At 42.3% G+C, this 14860-nt stretch overlaps 1 protein-coding gene across 7 annotated transcripts in view; it reads left to right on the forward strand.

Annotated features, from left to right (window-relative positions):
• The first annotated feature begins 361 nt into the window (after positions 1 to 361).
• Positions 362 to 14860, forward strand: part of WDR33 (WD repeat domain 33) — a 113241-nt gene continuing 98742 nt past the window's right edge. For 5 of the 7 annotated variants that reach the window (XR_011254451.1, XM_069576866.1, XM_069576867.1 and 2 more), the window contains exon 1: positions 370 to 567. The gene's annotated coding sequence lies outside the window, so the exon portion shown is untranslated. Of the gene's footprint in view, positions 568 to 14860 lie in introns of all 7 variants that reach the window. The other 2 variants (XM_069576863.1, XM_069576864.1) reach the window with 1 other exon arrangement.

Below are 14860 nucleotides of genomic sequence, written 5' to 3' on the forward strand. Positions count from 1 at the left end.
CAAACGACACAAACGTGCTTGACTCAGCTCGCTGCGCTTCTTCAAATTCTTAAAAATATTGTCAGCCAGACCCCCTAATTTCACGGATGAACAAGCATATGAGCAACTGCAGTACCGCCCACGAACAAAATTTCTCAGTCAAATTTTCCAAAAAGAGTTATTCCTAAGGGCACTGGGGTTAGCGCACAGGATGAAAAAAGTAAAGCGGCACAACCTCCCTAGTTCCTTCTCCCCAAGGAGTGCAGACCTCCTCTCAGCCGGAACAAAGAAGTCGCTCCGAAAGGCCGCGTGAGGTTCCGGCCAGGACCCGCCTCTCAGCTACGCACATGCGCAGAGTTAGCCCTACGGAGCCCTTCGGCCCAGGCGCGCGTGACGTAGAAGCGTACGCCGGTGCGTGATGACACACGGACGTGCGCTCGGTGGCTCATAGGGAAGATGGCGGCTGCTCTTTTGGAGGAGTGGGATTGAGAGGGGAGGAGGGAGGGGGCCCGACGGGAGAGACATTCCTGACTGTGAAGACGAACATATCGCTCGCCAGTCGTTAGGACCTCTGATCAGCGCCCGAGGGTGAGTGCGGCGGCGGCATGGGACCGCTCACCTGCAGCAGGCGGCCGCACTCCGCCATTTTCATGCTCGGCCGTTGCGTGCTTTGGGGACCTTAGGGGTGCCTGTGGACGAGTTGGAAGAGCTGGGAGGATCGACCTCCCGAGGGCTCTTTGAGGCGGGTTTGGGCCTTACGGGAGGGGGCTAGCAGCTTGAGGCATACCGGGAATGGCGGACATAGTAAGGCTAAGGCCCTGACTTGAGACCTGTGGCGACGCGAAGACGTAGGTAGGGTAGGCCGCGGAAAACACTGAAGTTTGGAGGAGTGAAGCGCCTTAAAACTGAAATTGGGGGCGGGAGTGGAAGGGGTTGGGCCGAGAGTTGAATGGTTTGAGTGGTTGGTTGAAGAGGTCATGGGAAGTTAGTTAATACGAAACCTGTAAAACGGTGAAGGTTTAGTTAGCCTCGTTTTTATCGTGACCTGAAGTCTGTAATTTTAACAGGTATAAGTCCACAGCTAGATTGGCAAAAAACCCCTGCTCCTGCTCCTTTGGAATAGCTTTATTACTGTTTTGTTTGGTTTAGATCGTGCTCTCTGCAAGTGGCCGTTAGTAACTCCCTGCACATTTCTGATTTTGAGTTCTGGCAGTTAGATACTTAGGATCATAGAAGGCATTCTTTTTTTTTTTTGAGGAAATATAAAAACTGTTGATACGTGCATGTAAACCCTTGTAATTGGTGGTCCTTCCGGAGAAAGAAGGAGGCGGGTCGATAGGGAATTCGGTAATTGGACCTGTTTAAATCAAATCAGAAATGCATGGATTATTTCTAGAAAACCTGTCATGAATGATTTGAAGTATTTTCTACTCAGATAACATTATGTTGAGTGTTCCGGGAACTTTGGAAGACTAGAATATGAACAAAAAGCCTGTGTAAAAGGAATACCTCTTACGAAGCCTGCGTGGACTTTTAAGTACCCTCTGGAGATCTAGCGCACGCCGTATTTTGGCCTGTGAATGTGATGCAGAGATAGACCTATTTAATTCAAACAAAAACTTTTTAGTTAAACAGAAGCGTGTTCATTGTTCCCCGATGGTATTTTTTCCCCCCGCTAATCTTAATTGCATTTGGCCTCTCTTATTACCTTAAAGTACTTTTGCACTTTTTAATTGGTTTCCTTGCCTAGAAGAAGACAAAATACTCTATCGATTTGTATTTATGTTGAGGCCTTACTTTCTGTATTTGGCCCTTTTTCTTGAAGTTTAGAGAAAATTTTTAACTTTTGGTATTTAGGGGAAGAATTTTTTGTAGAAAGTTGGCCTTAAATCACACTGCTTTAGGAAAAAGATAAATCCTTATCTCTGAAGTTGATGGCTTAACTTGCATTCTTTGGTTGGTGAAAAATATCAAAACGCAGATTTTGCCATCAATTTTACCCTGACATAAGAGGAGAGTGAAAAAGTTGGCTGAAAGCTCAACATTCAGAAAACGAAGATCATGGCATCTGGTCCCATCACTTCATGGGAAATGGATGGGGAAACAGTGGAAACAGTGTCAGACTTTTATTTTGGGGGGCTTCAAAATCACTGCAGATGGTGATTGCACCATGAAATTAAAATACACTTACTCCTTGGAAGAAAAGTTATGACCAACCTAGATAGCATATTCAAAAGCAGAGACATTACTTTGCCAACAAAGGTCCGTCTAGTCAAGGCTATAGTTTTTCCAGTGGTCATGTATGGATGTGAGAGTTGGACTGTGAAGAAAGCTGAGCGTAGCAGAATTGATGCTTCTGAACTGTGGTGTTGAAGACTCTTGAGAGTCCCTTGGACAGCAAGGAGATCAGCCCTGGGTGTTCATTGGAAGGACTGACGTTGAAGCTTAAACTCCAATACTTTGGCCACCTCATGCGAAGAGTTGACTCATTGGAAAAGACTCTGATGCTGGGAGGGATCGGGGGCAGGAGGAGAAGGGGACGACCGAGGATGAGATGGCTGGATGGCATCACTGACTCGATGGACGTGAGTCTGAGTGAACTCCGGGAGTTGGTGATGGACAGGGAGGCCTGGTGTGCTGGGATTCATGGGGTCGCAGAGTCGGACACGACTGAGCAAGTGAACTGAACTGAAGGCTTTAATTACACTTTTAGTAACCGTTTAAGGTGCTATTCAGAGCTCTGCATGCTAAGTAACAAGTTCTGTATACTTTTCACACTGCTGCTGCTGCTGCCAAGTCGCTTTAGTCATGTCCGACTCTGTGCGACCCCAGAGATGGCAGCCCACCAGGCTCCCACGTCCCTGCGATTCTCCAGGCAAGAACACTAGAGTGGGTTGCTGTTTCCCTTTCCAGTGCATGAAAGTGAAAAGTGAAAATGAAGTTGCTCAGTCATGTCCGACCCTCACTACATAGGGAAAAATGTTAATTGGTTGTTGCTGAAACTGTTCCATATTTCAGAATAAGAATGAAGAAAGTAAGGCAAAGAAAGTTTTATAACTGTCACAAATATTTTGACAAAGATATTTGTGAAAGCTTTTCACCTAAGAATGTGTTTATGTAATCCTTTTGAGGTTGCTTAGCAAAAAAATAGGACTTTTAGATAAAATAGTATTAATTAGAGCCTGAAGATTAGAAATCTTCATTATCAAAGTATATTTAGTTGTCCAGCTCACCAGTTGTTTAAGTATTCCAGACTTGTTTTTTAAGACTCCAAATTGTCCTAGTTTCCTGCCAAACATTATTCCAGGATTTTATTTGTGTTGTAACTTTCGCTTGTAAGAGATTTTTTTCTTTTCGATTAGTGAAAGTTTCTCTGAGATTCATATAAGGCATAGTATTGGAAAATCTTTACCTTACTCTCATCCTTTCTGGCCTTAGAACGTTTTAGTATTTTCTGGTAGTGACTGACTATAATGTTTGTGTTGTACCTTATAATCATAATTTGAGTGCTTGTTATTTTCTAAGATCTAGGTAGTATTGGAAAGGCTATGGGTTTTAGCAGTAGTTAGACCTAGGTTTGAAGGTCTTTCTACTGGTTAGTCTCGCCACTACCTAGCTTTTTTACATTAGGTCACTTACATGCTGAACTTCAGTTTAAAAATGTTAGTTATAGTACTTGTCTCAAAGGTAAAAAAAAAAAAAAAGTGTCTAGTACCTAGTAAGCATTCAGCAAATTTTGGCATTTTTCTTTTGTGACTTGAATTTGATGAAGTCCTTTTTTTTTTAAATTGCGATGTTAGTTTCAGTTGTACATATGTAGGATAATGCTTCACTATTAGTATATATTGCAGAATAATCACCACACAGTTATAATTTCCTTTCGTTATGAGAACTTCTAAGATCTACTCATTTAGAAAATTTAAATATGCAATATAGTGTTAACTGTAGTTGCTATGTTTAACTTACTTTAGAATTGGAAGTTTTTATCTTTTGACCCCCTCATCCATTTTGTCCATTTCTACCTTCCCCATTTTCACTTTAAAAAAATTAACTCAATTGTCTTTGTTGGAAACAAAGACTGGATCAGCCTCATTCCTCTGGTAAAGTAAATACTCCCTTCCCTGTGTTATTTAAGAGTTTTGTGTGTATCTCTTCTTAATGTATTTTTTAGATTTAATTTTATTTGATTATTTTTGGCTCCTCTGAGCATGTGGGTTTTCTTCAGTTGTGGTTTGCAGAGCCCTGGCTCTAGGTTGCAGCCTTCGGTTGTGGCGCAGGGCTCCGTTGTCTCATGGCGTGTAGCATCTTCCGGGACGAGGGATGGAACCGGGTCCCCTGAACTGGCAGGCGGAGTCCCAACCACTGGCCCACCAGGGAAGTCCTGTTCAGTGTATTTTGATTGGAGCGTAGCTTCTCCACTACTTTGTCAGCTCTTAGAAGGCAGATGCTGTAGTGCCTTATATATTTTTTGTGCTCAAAAAGCCTAAAGCATTATAAAAATTGAGTGAATGATTTTTGTACAAAACTTCTCATCGTGACTCTCCTGAGATCTGTATTTCACACAGACTGGGTTTATTTCTGCTCCTTTGCCGTTACTGGTGACCTGTTTCCCCATCCTCCTCCTTTCATACTGCATATCCTGTCCATTTTTCAAAGTCCAGCTACGTCTTGTCCCGTTAGTGAGGTCTTCAGTGAATATTTATTTTCAGCTGTGCCTCTGGTTAACCTAAGGTCTGTGTGACCACCTTCTGTTACTTTAGCCCCTGACACTATGCCTTCCGTTTTGAGCGGGTCCCTGGGTGGGCTGTGCTTTAAGGCTGACTTTGTTATATCGCCACCTGCTGTTTACCGTCCCCACTTAGTAAGATACGCTTAAGGAGCAGTTTCCCTTTATTTGTGTGTAGGATATTCTGGTAACTTTTTTCCTTTGTGTGTTAGGATAAATTGCAAACATTCAGAAAAGCTGAAAGAAGAACGCAGTGGACGCCTATTGCCTTTCATTTAGATTTATCTGTTACCAACATTTTGTCCATTTTGCTTTAACTCTCAGCATACCTCTCCCCTCAACAACCAGTTGAAAGTAAATGCTGATATCATGCTATTTGTTCCCTAGTAGTTTGTCGCTCAGTCGTGTCCGACTTTTTGCGACCCCATGGACTGTAGCCTACCAGGCTCCTCCCTCCATGGCATTCTCCAGGCAAGAGTACTAGAGTGGGTTGCCATTACCTTCTCCAGGGGATCTTCCTGACTCAGGGATCGAACCCGGGTCTCCCGCATTGCAGGCAGATGCTTTAACCTCTGAGCCACCAGGAAAGCCATTTGTTCCCTAAATACCTCTTTAATGCCATTTTTCTACACTTTATTTTTATTGCAAACTAGCCTCCGGCTGAAACTGTATAAAAACAATTCCCTTTATTATGCTTTAGTCAGTTAACGTTAACCCTGGGTCGGGAAGATCCCCTGGAGAAGGAAATGGCAGCCCACTCCAGTATTCTTGCCTGGAGAATCCCATGGACGGAGGAGCCTGGTGTCCCTGGAGTCGCAAAGAGTTGGACACCTGAGCGACTTCACTTTCACTTTCAGTTAATATTCTCTCTGGCGTGGACTTTTTAAAGAATATCCCATATTTGGGATTTTCTGACTGAATGCTTAAAATGTCATTTAACTTGTTTTTCTATTTTTAAATTTCCTATAAATTGAAAGTTAGATCTAGAGAGGTTTAATTAAATTTGGGTCAGTATTTTTGGCACAAATACTTCCTAGTTGGTAGTGTGTAATTTGCATTGCATCAGGAAAGACAGAATTCTGGTTCTTTTGTTTCTAGTGGTCTATTAATAAGTTGGTGAGGATTTCCAGATGTTTGCCCCTGTTTGCAGTGCTGAATTTACTTGGTGAGTGTGGGGCCCGTTGAATTTCTTCACTGGAAAGGTACATTTCCCCTGTCACCTAGCGGTTGATGATGGCCCAGTCATTTAATTTGGAGTTACAGAAATTGAGTAAGTGAACTTTCTACAAAAACTCTCCTCACGGCTCTGTTATTTCTTGGCTGTTTTCTGTTTTAAAAAAAAAGTGCTTCCCCCTCCTTTCTAGTTTTTCAAGTTTTATTTACTTATGGTTTTGATGCTCTGGGTCTTTGTTGCAGTGGGTGGACTCTCTCTAGTTGTGGCGAGCAGGGCCTGCTTTCTGGTGGTGGTGCAGTGGCTTCTCATTGCGGCGGCTTTTCTTCTTGCATAGCACAGGCTCTAGGCGTGCGGGCGTCCGTAGTTGCAGCCCTTGGGCTCAGTAGTTTCAGCTGACTGGCAGGGAATCCCGCCTATTCCCTTGTTTTTTCCTGAAACGTCTGGAGTCCTTGATAGCCAGCGTGCATCTTTCCCGTAAGAACACCATTCCCTTAAATACCCAGGATATTAATAGATTCTGCAGACTTGAGTTTTGAGCAAGCTCTGGGAATTGGGGATCGACAGGGAAGCCTGGCGTTCTGCAGTCCATGGGGTCACAAAGAGTCGGGCATGACTGAGCAACTGAACGGAACTAACGGACTTAATGTAGGTACAAGATTTGATATTCAGATTTCTTATTCCAGTTTCTCCAGTTGTCTCAGCCACATCCCTTACAGAGTTTTCTCTTCTGTAATTTAGGTTCCAGTCTAGAATTGAATGTTGTATTTAATTGTCACATTTCTTTAGTCTTTATAATTTTTTTTAAACTTAAAAAAATTTATTCCTTTTTGACTCTGCTGGGTCTTCATTGCTGAGTGAGCTTTGTTCTAGTTGCGGCTCCCAGGCTCTAGAGCGCAGGCTCAGTAGTTGGGGCACACGGACTTAGTCGCTCTGAGACCTCTGGGGTCTCCCCAGATCAGGGGTCAGTCTGCGTCCCTTGCACTGGCGGGCAGATTTCCTGACCACTGAGCCGCCAGCGAAGCCCTCTCTAGTCTGTGATTGTTCAGTTGTTTCTGTGGCCTTTTTTTCTTTAATGACTAACTTTTCTTTAAGAGTCTAGTCTGCTAGTTTTGTTTTCTCCTGATTTTTGGAGTATTACCTTTTTTTTTCCTCTGATGTGTTGTAGTTGTTACTGTTTTCCATGCTTAAGTTGTTGCAGACTTGGCTAGTGTGAGTCCCTCTTTAAGCTGGTTCTTGTATCCCTAGCCCAACCCGTGGTGTTTTTTTGTCATGCCACGTGACTTCTTCCAAGATGGGGATAGAACCCATGCCCCCTGCAGTGGGAGCTCTGTGTCCCCCAGGGAGTTCGCTCTTGTGTTCCTTCTCGCTGAACGGAATTAATCTTTGAGAGCTTTTTTCTTGTTTTTTTTTTTTTTTTTTTTTTTAGCAAAACAAAATAACCCGTGTCTTTCTGTGTTTTCCTTTTTTATATTTTTCTATTTTTCCAAAAAGTCTTATTTTCTTTTGATAGAAAATGATATTTATAAATTTAAGATGTGGGTGCTTGGTAATATATACACTTATTAGAATATCTGTGTTCTAGGCTTCCTTCATTGGACAGAGCTAGAAAATGTTTTCAGAAACCATCTGTTTATATTAGTATTTTAAATTCCAACTTATTATTTATTTTGTTTTTTTATATAAATTTATTTAATTGGAGGCTAATTACTTTACAGTATTGTATTGGTTTTGCCATACGTTGACATGAATTCTCCACAGGTAGTTTAAAGTGAACATTATTATTGGGATTTGTTACAAAGAAAGCAGATTCAACTGAGTGCAGTTGATTCTTTTTAGTCCTTTTTCCTTAGACTGTATTCCACTAAAAATGAGCAGTTATGGGACGTTCCCTGGTAGGCCAGTGGTTGAGAGTCCTTCTGCCAGTACTGGGGACACTGGCTCAGTCCCTGGGCTGGAAAGATCCCACATGCTGTGGGCAGCTAAGTCCATGTGATCCAGAGCCTGGGCTCAGCAACAAGAGAAGCCACTGCAGTGAGAAGCCTGCGCACCCCAGCTGCAGAGTAGCCCACCACTGCCCCTGTCACTGCGACTAAAGAAAGCCTGCCTGCAGGAGCAGAGACCCAGCACAGCCACTCCCCACCCCCCCAAAAGAACTGTGTTCAAAAGTTGCTTGAAATGACACTTTTTTGTTTATTTGATCCATTTGATTAGTTTTGACTATCAAGTCAGACTTTTTGCTTTTCATGATTGGGTGTGTTTTTTTCTTTACTTTTTAACATAGTAAATATTTACATGGCTTAAAACTTGATACAATATTGAAAGAGTATATAAATCTTGCTTCTGTTTCTAAGCTGTCTATTCCTTTTTCACCCATCCAAAGTATGGTGTGTTTATGTCTGCATTCTTATTTTCTCTTCCGTACAAAAGAGGCATGCTATAAAAGACTTGTGAACCTTGTTTTTTTAAAAGTGATTTCATTTATTGATTGGCTGTCCTGGGTCTTGTCTTCAGTCGCGGCCTTCCGGCGCTGCTTTCTGGTTGTAGCGCGTGGGCTTGCCGTTGCGGTGGCTGCTCTTGTTGCCCAGTCGTCTAAGGCTTGCGGGCATTAGTGCGACGGCTCTAGAGCACGGGCTCAGTAGTCGTGGCAGCAGGATCGTCCCAGACCAGGGATCGAACTTGTGTCTTCTGCATCGGCAGGCGGATTCTTTACCACTGAGCCGCCAGGGAAGCTTGGGCGATTTGACTTTTGCTGTTGAGCTGTGGGAGGTTCTTCATTTATTCTGAGTATTAGCCCCCATCAGATTTGCAGATGCTTTCTTCCATTCTGTAGGTTGCCTTTTCACTCTGTTGATTGTGTCCTTTGCTGCACACAAGTTCTCAAGGTTGATTATATTCTCATTTGTGTGTGTGAGACCCTTATTTTTTCCTAACAGTGTATCCAGGAAATCATGCTATATCAGTTCAGTGCTCCCCCAGCCCCCATGTGATTTATAGTAAGAAGCGTGTATTTGGTCTTTGTCAGGTTTCTGGCATAGAACCCCTACAACTCTTGGAATTTTCTAAGTGATTAGAGTGATAAAGGTGTTTTGATATTCATGACAAACCCCTGAAATCAACTCCTGAGTTTATGTTAATGAGGTGACTTTTGGAAAGTACCTAGGGAAACCAAACATGTTGAGAGGATTAGAACTTTCAGTTCCACCCTCTAGGAGAGGAAGGGGGCTGGCGGTTGAATTAATTGCCAGTTATTTAGTCAAACATGCCCAGATTAGGAAACCTTCATAAATACTCTGAAAGAACATGGCTCATGGTTCGGAGAGCTTCCGGATTGGTGACCACATGAAGATTCTCAAGAAGATTGGTGGGCTCTGAGAACTCTGAGACCCTTCCTCCGTACATTTCCTTGTGCATCTCTTATACCGACTTTTTCTGATTTCTGTTGTTTATACTAAAGAGGTAACCTAGTAAGTAAAATGTTTGGTTGTGTTCACTTCTTGATTATAGCAAATAACACTACTATGAACATTCGTGTACAAGTTTTTGTGTGGATATAATGCTTTTGGTTCTCTTGGAATGTACCTAGGATTAGAATTGCTGGGTATTATGGTAATTATATCCTTAGAATTTAGGGAAATTCTGAACTGGTTTCCTAAGAGGCTGCACTATTTTTTATTCATTCCTCCCAACAGTATGTGAGGATTCCAGTTTGTCCACATTCTCACCAACCCTTGTCATTTTCTTCTTTTTGACTATAGTCACCTTAGTGGGTATGAAGTGTTTTTCCTTTGTGTTTTGATTTGCATTTTCCAAATGATGCTTAGCGTCTGTTCATGTGATTATTAACCATTTGTTATCTGTAGAGAAGTAGCTATTGTCTATTTAAAATATCAGTTGTGTTTTTAACATTGAGCTGTGAGAGCTTTTTATATAATCTAAACGCCAGTCCCTCATCAGATACATGATTTGTCAAATTTTTTTCTAATGATGTGGATTATCTTTTCATTTTCTTTTTTTCTTGGAATACTCTGCTTATTTTTGGCTGTTATGGGTCTTGGGTGCTGAGATGGCTTTCTCTAGGTGCAGAAAGCGGGGGTGGGGGAGGCTCTGGTGGCTGTGCTCGGGTTTCTCGTTGCGGTGCCTTCTGTTGTGCAGCACAGGCTCTAGAGTGCCCTGGGGCCAGCAGTCGCGGCTCCCGGGCTCTAGAGCGCAGGCTCAGCAGTTGGGGGTGGATGAGGTTAGTTGCTCCGTCGCCTGTGTGATCCTCTGAATCAGGGATCAAACCCGTGGCTCCTGCTTTGGGAGGCAGATTCTTTACCACTGAGCCACCAAGGAAGCCCTGTCTTTTTACGTTAAAGATGGTTTTACTGAAGCACAAAAACGTTGTAATTTTGATGATGTCCAGTTGGTCCATTTTTTCTTGGGTTTATTATGCTTTTGGTGTTTTATCTTAAAAAGGCTTCACCTAACTTGAGTCACAAATATATGTATTTGCTGTATTTAGTGCAGTTAGTAATTGGTCAAGCAGTTGATTTTCCCAACAAAAAATGTAGATTGTTGTCCATGAGTATGCCTAAGAAAATGACTGTTTAGGAAGCTCTAGTGAGTTTGCCTCTGTGGTTATGTCACGAGAGTGTATGCTCCTTGGTTTTTGTCTCGCCATAACAAAGATTTGGAGTGACGGACATTAAAGCTCCCTCAGCGTGTCACAGCTCTCGGGTTTTGGACAGACTGTGTTATAGCTCTCAGGTCTCGAACGGACTGTGTTATTGCTCTCAGACAAATCAGTGTTACAGCTCAGTGTTACAGCTCTATTTTATTTAGAAGATAGCAGGAAAATCCATCTTAAAGGCGCGAGGGCACGTCGATCCAAAGAAGTGAAGAGAAGAGCGCCCCCGCGCGCTGGGGGCCCTTTGGCTCCTGTTTTTATATGTGTTTTTCTTCCCCCTGGGCCTGCCCCGTGCAAATTGGGCTTAGTCTGGAGTGCTGTTCTATCTGAAGTCCTCACTCTGGTCCTGGACCTTCCTTTGACCTTCCTCTGTTCTGTTTTCACAGGCTTTTCTCTTCCTTGTCTTTTAGCCACTGCCATTTTGGACTCCTTTTCCCTGTTCTAACTACCTAACAGTTAGAAATTAATAAGCTTTACTTATAGCTGTAATAAAAGCAATTTTATGTAACTATACTGAACCTTTATAAAGGGGAGATTCACATAAAAAATAAAGGACATATGTTTCATTGGTGAAATTTTTTTAAACTTTACTTTTTAACTCAGTAATTTCATCCTTAATAACCACTGTATTTTTGAAATTTTGACTGATTTGTTTGAAGGGAAAGACCAAACTAAGACAGTATGTGTCATAGGGTAAAGACACCACAAATGCTGCTGACTGAGGAACTAGTTAGGCTTGTCGGCCAATGTGGTTAATAAAAGAAGCAGAGTCACTGTGCCAAAATCAGGAGGCACCCCAAACCTTAAGCTTTTCATTTTACCTTGCTGTTGACAAATTTGAAATATTCAGGACCATCTGCTTAGGATTCTGCCTTTGGCAATGATTGTGTATTTTGTTAAATGTTTTTACATTCAGTTGTTAAGCTAAATTTAAAAATGAGTTGAAAAGGAACTGGAAAATTCTCACCTGCTCTCTGTATAATCTTGAAACTTTAGAATTATTTTAACTTTAGAGGCCATAATATCTAGACTCTTAAAAAAGCAGGATTGAAGACATTAAATTTGTTTGAAGTCACACAGTGGAAGAATACAGGTCACTTGAATACCTGTGTAGTGTTCTTTTCTCCACCTTAAAAAAACCCCCAAAATCCATCTACATTTCAGTGTAACTTTGAAGAGCGTTTTTGTTCACTGTCTTCGTGAGAGAGCTAAAATTATCAGTTTACATAGCCAGAAAAGTCTAAAATAGGAAGATCTTCCATTAGGAAATAAGTGATCATATTATTCTGTGGTCTTGAAGTTGTTATATCTAGCTTTGTTCAAAATTGATTACCACCTTCGGCTTTGGTGTACTTCTATTTTAGTAAGTGATTTCAACTTTTAAATCTAGTGTTTGACAGAATATTTTTTGGTAGATATTTTAGAAATTAATGCAGTTATTTGGTGAAGTGCTGTGAAGCATGTGGGATCTTAGTTTCCTGACCAGGCACTGAACCGGAGGCCTCTGCAGTAGGAGCCTAGAGTCCTCACCACTGGACTGCTGGGGATTCCCTCATGGTAGATACTTTGTATCCAAACAGGCCGCATCCCAAAGGAGTAGCTAGGCTCTTCCTCCTACATGTCCTGTTCTCAAGCTATAGTTTATCATATGAAGGAGTTTTTCTTTTTTCCACCCACATTGCTCATTTGTAGCTATGTTTTTTATAACATTCTGTGCCCAGAATCTTCATTTCCAGTTCATTGCCTGTGTTCATAGCCCTGCTTAGTAATTGCTTTTATACGTTACTTTATGCATTTGTTCATTCATACATTTACTTTTATACTGCATGCGTGCTAAGTCGCTTCAGTCATGTCTGACTCTTGGTGAACCTGTGGCCTGCAGTCTGCCACGCTCCTATGTCTGTGGGATTCTCCAGGCAAGAATACTGGAGTGGGTTGCCATGTCCTTCTCCAGGGGATCTTCCCAACGCAGGGATCAAACCCACATCTCTTACGTCTCTTGCATTGGCAGGTGGGTCCTTTACCACTAGCCTCATTACCAAAAACAGTGACGAATATAAGAGGATATACAGTGATCTGTCTCTTCCCTGTGGCTGTCCTCCAAGCCTCTTTCATCTATCCAGTAACTATAGTTATCAGTTTGTTGTGATTTTTTTCCAGAGATAATTTGTGTTATATATATAGAGAGAATGTGGGGCTTCTCTGGTAGCTCAGCTGGTAAAGAAACCGCCTGGAATGCAGAAGACCCTGGTTTGGTTCCTTGGTTGGGAAGATCCCCTGGAGAAGGAGTAGGCCTCCCACTTCAATACCCATGGGCTTCTTTGGTGGCTCAGGTGGTAAGGAGGCCGTCTGCAGTGTGGGAGTCTTGGCTTTGATCCGGTTGGGAAGATCCCCTGGAGGAGGGCATAGCAACCGACTCTAGTATTCTTGCCTGGAGAATCCCCATGGACAGAGGAGCCTGGGGGCTACGGATCACAGAGTCAGACCTGACTGAGGGACTAAGCACAGCACATAGCAAATGTATTTACTACAGATGTGTGTGTGTTCCTTTTTTGTTGCTTTTCACATCCGCGGTAGCAGTCTGTACACTGTTTTGTACTTCTTTTCACTTAATACATCTTGGAGTTTCTAAATAGAACTACCTTCTTTATAATAGTTGCCTAATATGTATTATATGGGTATTTCATGTTAACTAGTTCTCTAATTAATAGACGTGGGTAGTTTCCAGTCTTTTGTTATTAAAAACAGTGCTCTATTGAATAACCTTACGGATGTGTGTTTGTGCATGTGTGAACACACGTACGGATAAATTCATGGAATGGAAGTGCTTGGTCAAAGAATGTATACTGTCAGTGTGTGAATATGGTTGTTTTTCTCATACCAGACTATCACTTCTATTATAGTTTCTGCTTTCTTGAATGATGTTGCTGCTGCTGCTAAGTTGCTTCAGTCGTGTCCGACTCTGTGCGACCCCATAGACGGCAGCCCACCAGGCTCCCTTGTCACTGGGATTCTCAGGCAAGAACACTGGAGTGGATTGCCATTTCCTTCTCCAGTGTGTGAAACTAAAAAGTGAAAGTGAAGTCGCTCAGTTATATCCGACTCTGAGTGATCCCATGGACTGCAGCCTACTCCTAGTAAATGATGAGTCATTTTTAGCATGAATAACAAGGGGAATTTAAAATCACTGATTTGTCCCTTTCTGATAATTTTCATGTGATATACGTTCCTGGGATGATTTATCATTACCTACAGTAGTGCTTTCTATACTTTTTGGACCCCATAGGAATCTGATAAAAGTTATATATTTCTTCCTAGAAAAAAAAGTGAATATCCATATTAGAATTGTACCTGTGATTATGAGGTGGGAGGGTCACTGAAATCCTTTTTTTCTTAAATTTAATTTTTTTAACACCCAAATCATTTTGTGTTGGGGTTCAGTTCCAGTTCAGTCACTCAGTCGTGTCCGACTCTTTGTGACCCCATGAACTGCAGCACGCCAGGCCTCCCTGTCCATCACCAACTCCTGGAGTCTACCCAAACCCGTGTCCATTGAGTTGGTGATGCCATCCAGCCATCTTATCCTTTGTCATCCCCTTCTCCTCCTGCCCTCAATCTTTCCCAGCATCAGGGTCTTTCAAATGAGTCAGCTCTTTGCATCAGGTGGCCAAAGTATTGGAGTTTGAGCCTCAGCATCAGGCCTTCCAATGAACACCCAGGACTGATCTCCTTTAGGATGGACTGGTTGGATCTCCTTGCAGTCCAAGGGACTCTCAAGAGTCTTCTCCAACAGCACAGTTCAAAAGCATCAATTGCTCAGTGCTCAGCTTTCTTCACAGTCCAACTCTCTCATCCATATATGACCACTGGAATAACCAGAGCCTTGACTAGACGGACCTTTGTCGGCAAAGTAATGTCTCTCTGCTTTTGAATATGCTTCTAGGTTGGTCATAACTTTTCTTCCAAGGAGTATGAGTCTTTTAATTTCGTGGCTGCAGTCACCATCTGCAGTGATTTTGGAGCCCCCAAAAATAAAGTCAGCCACTGTTCCACTGTTTGCCCATCTATTTGCCATGAAGTGATAGGACTGGATGCCATGATCTTAGTTTTCTGAATGTTGAGCTTTAAGCCAAGTCTTTCACTCTCCTCTTTTCGCTTTCATCAAGACGCTCTTCAGTTCTTCACTTCTGTCATAAGGGGTGGTGTCATCATAGCTGATTAACAGTGTTGTGATAGTTTCAGGAGAACAGTGAAGTGATTCAGCCGTACATATACATGTATCCATTCTCCCCCAAACCTCCCTGCCATCCAGGAT

Source organism: Ovis canadensis, chromosome 2 (assembly GCF_042477335.2).
Source record: "Ovis canadensis isolate MfBH-ARS-UI-01 breed Bighorn chromosome 2, ARS-UI_OviCan_v2, whole genome shotgun sequence".
In the NCBI taxonomy this organism is placed as follows: Eukaryota; Metazoa; Chordata; class Mammalia; order Artiodactyla; family Bovidae; genus Ovis; species Ovis canadensis.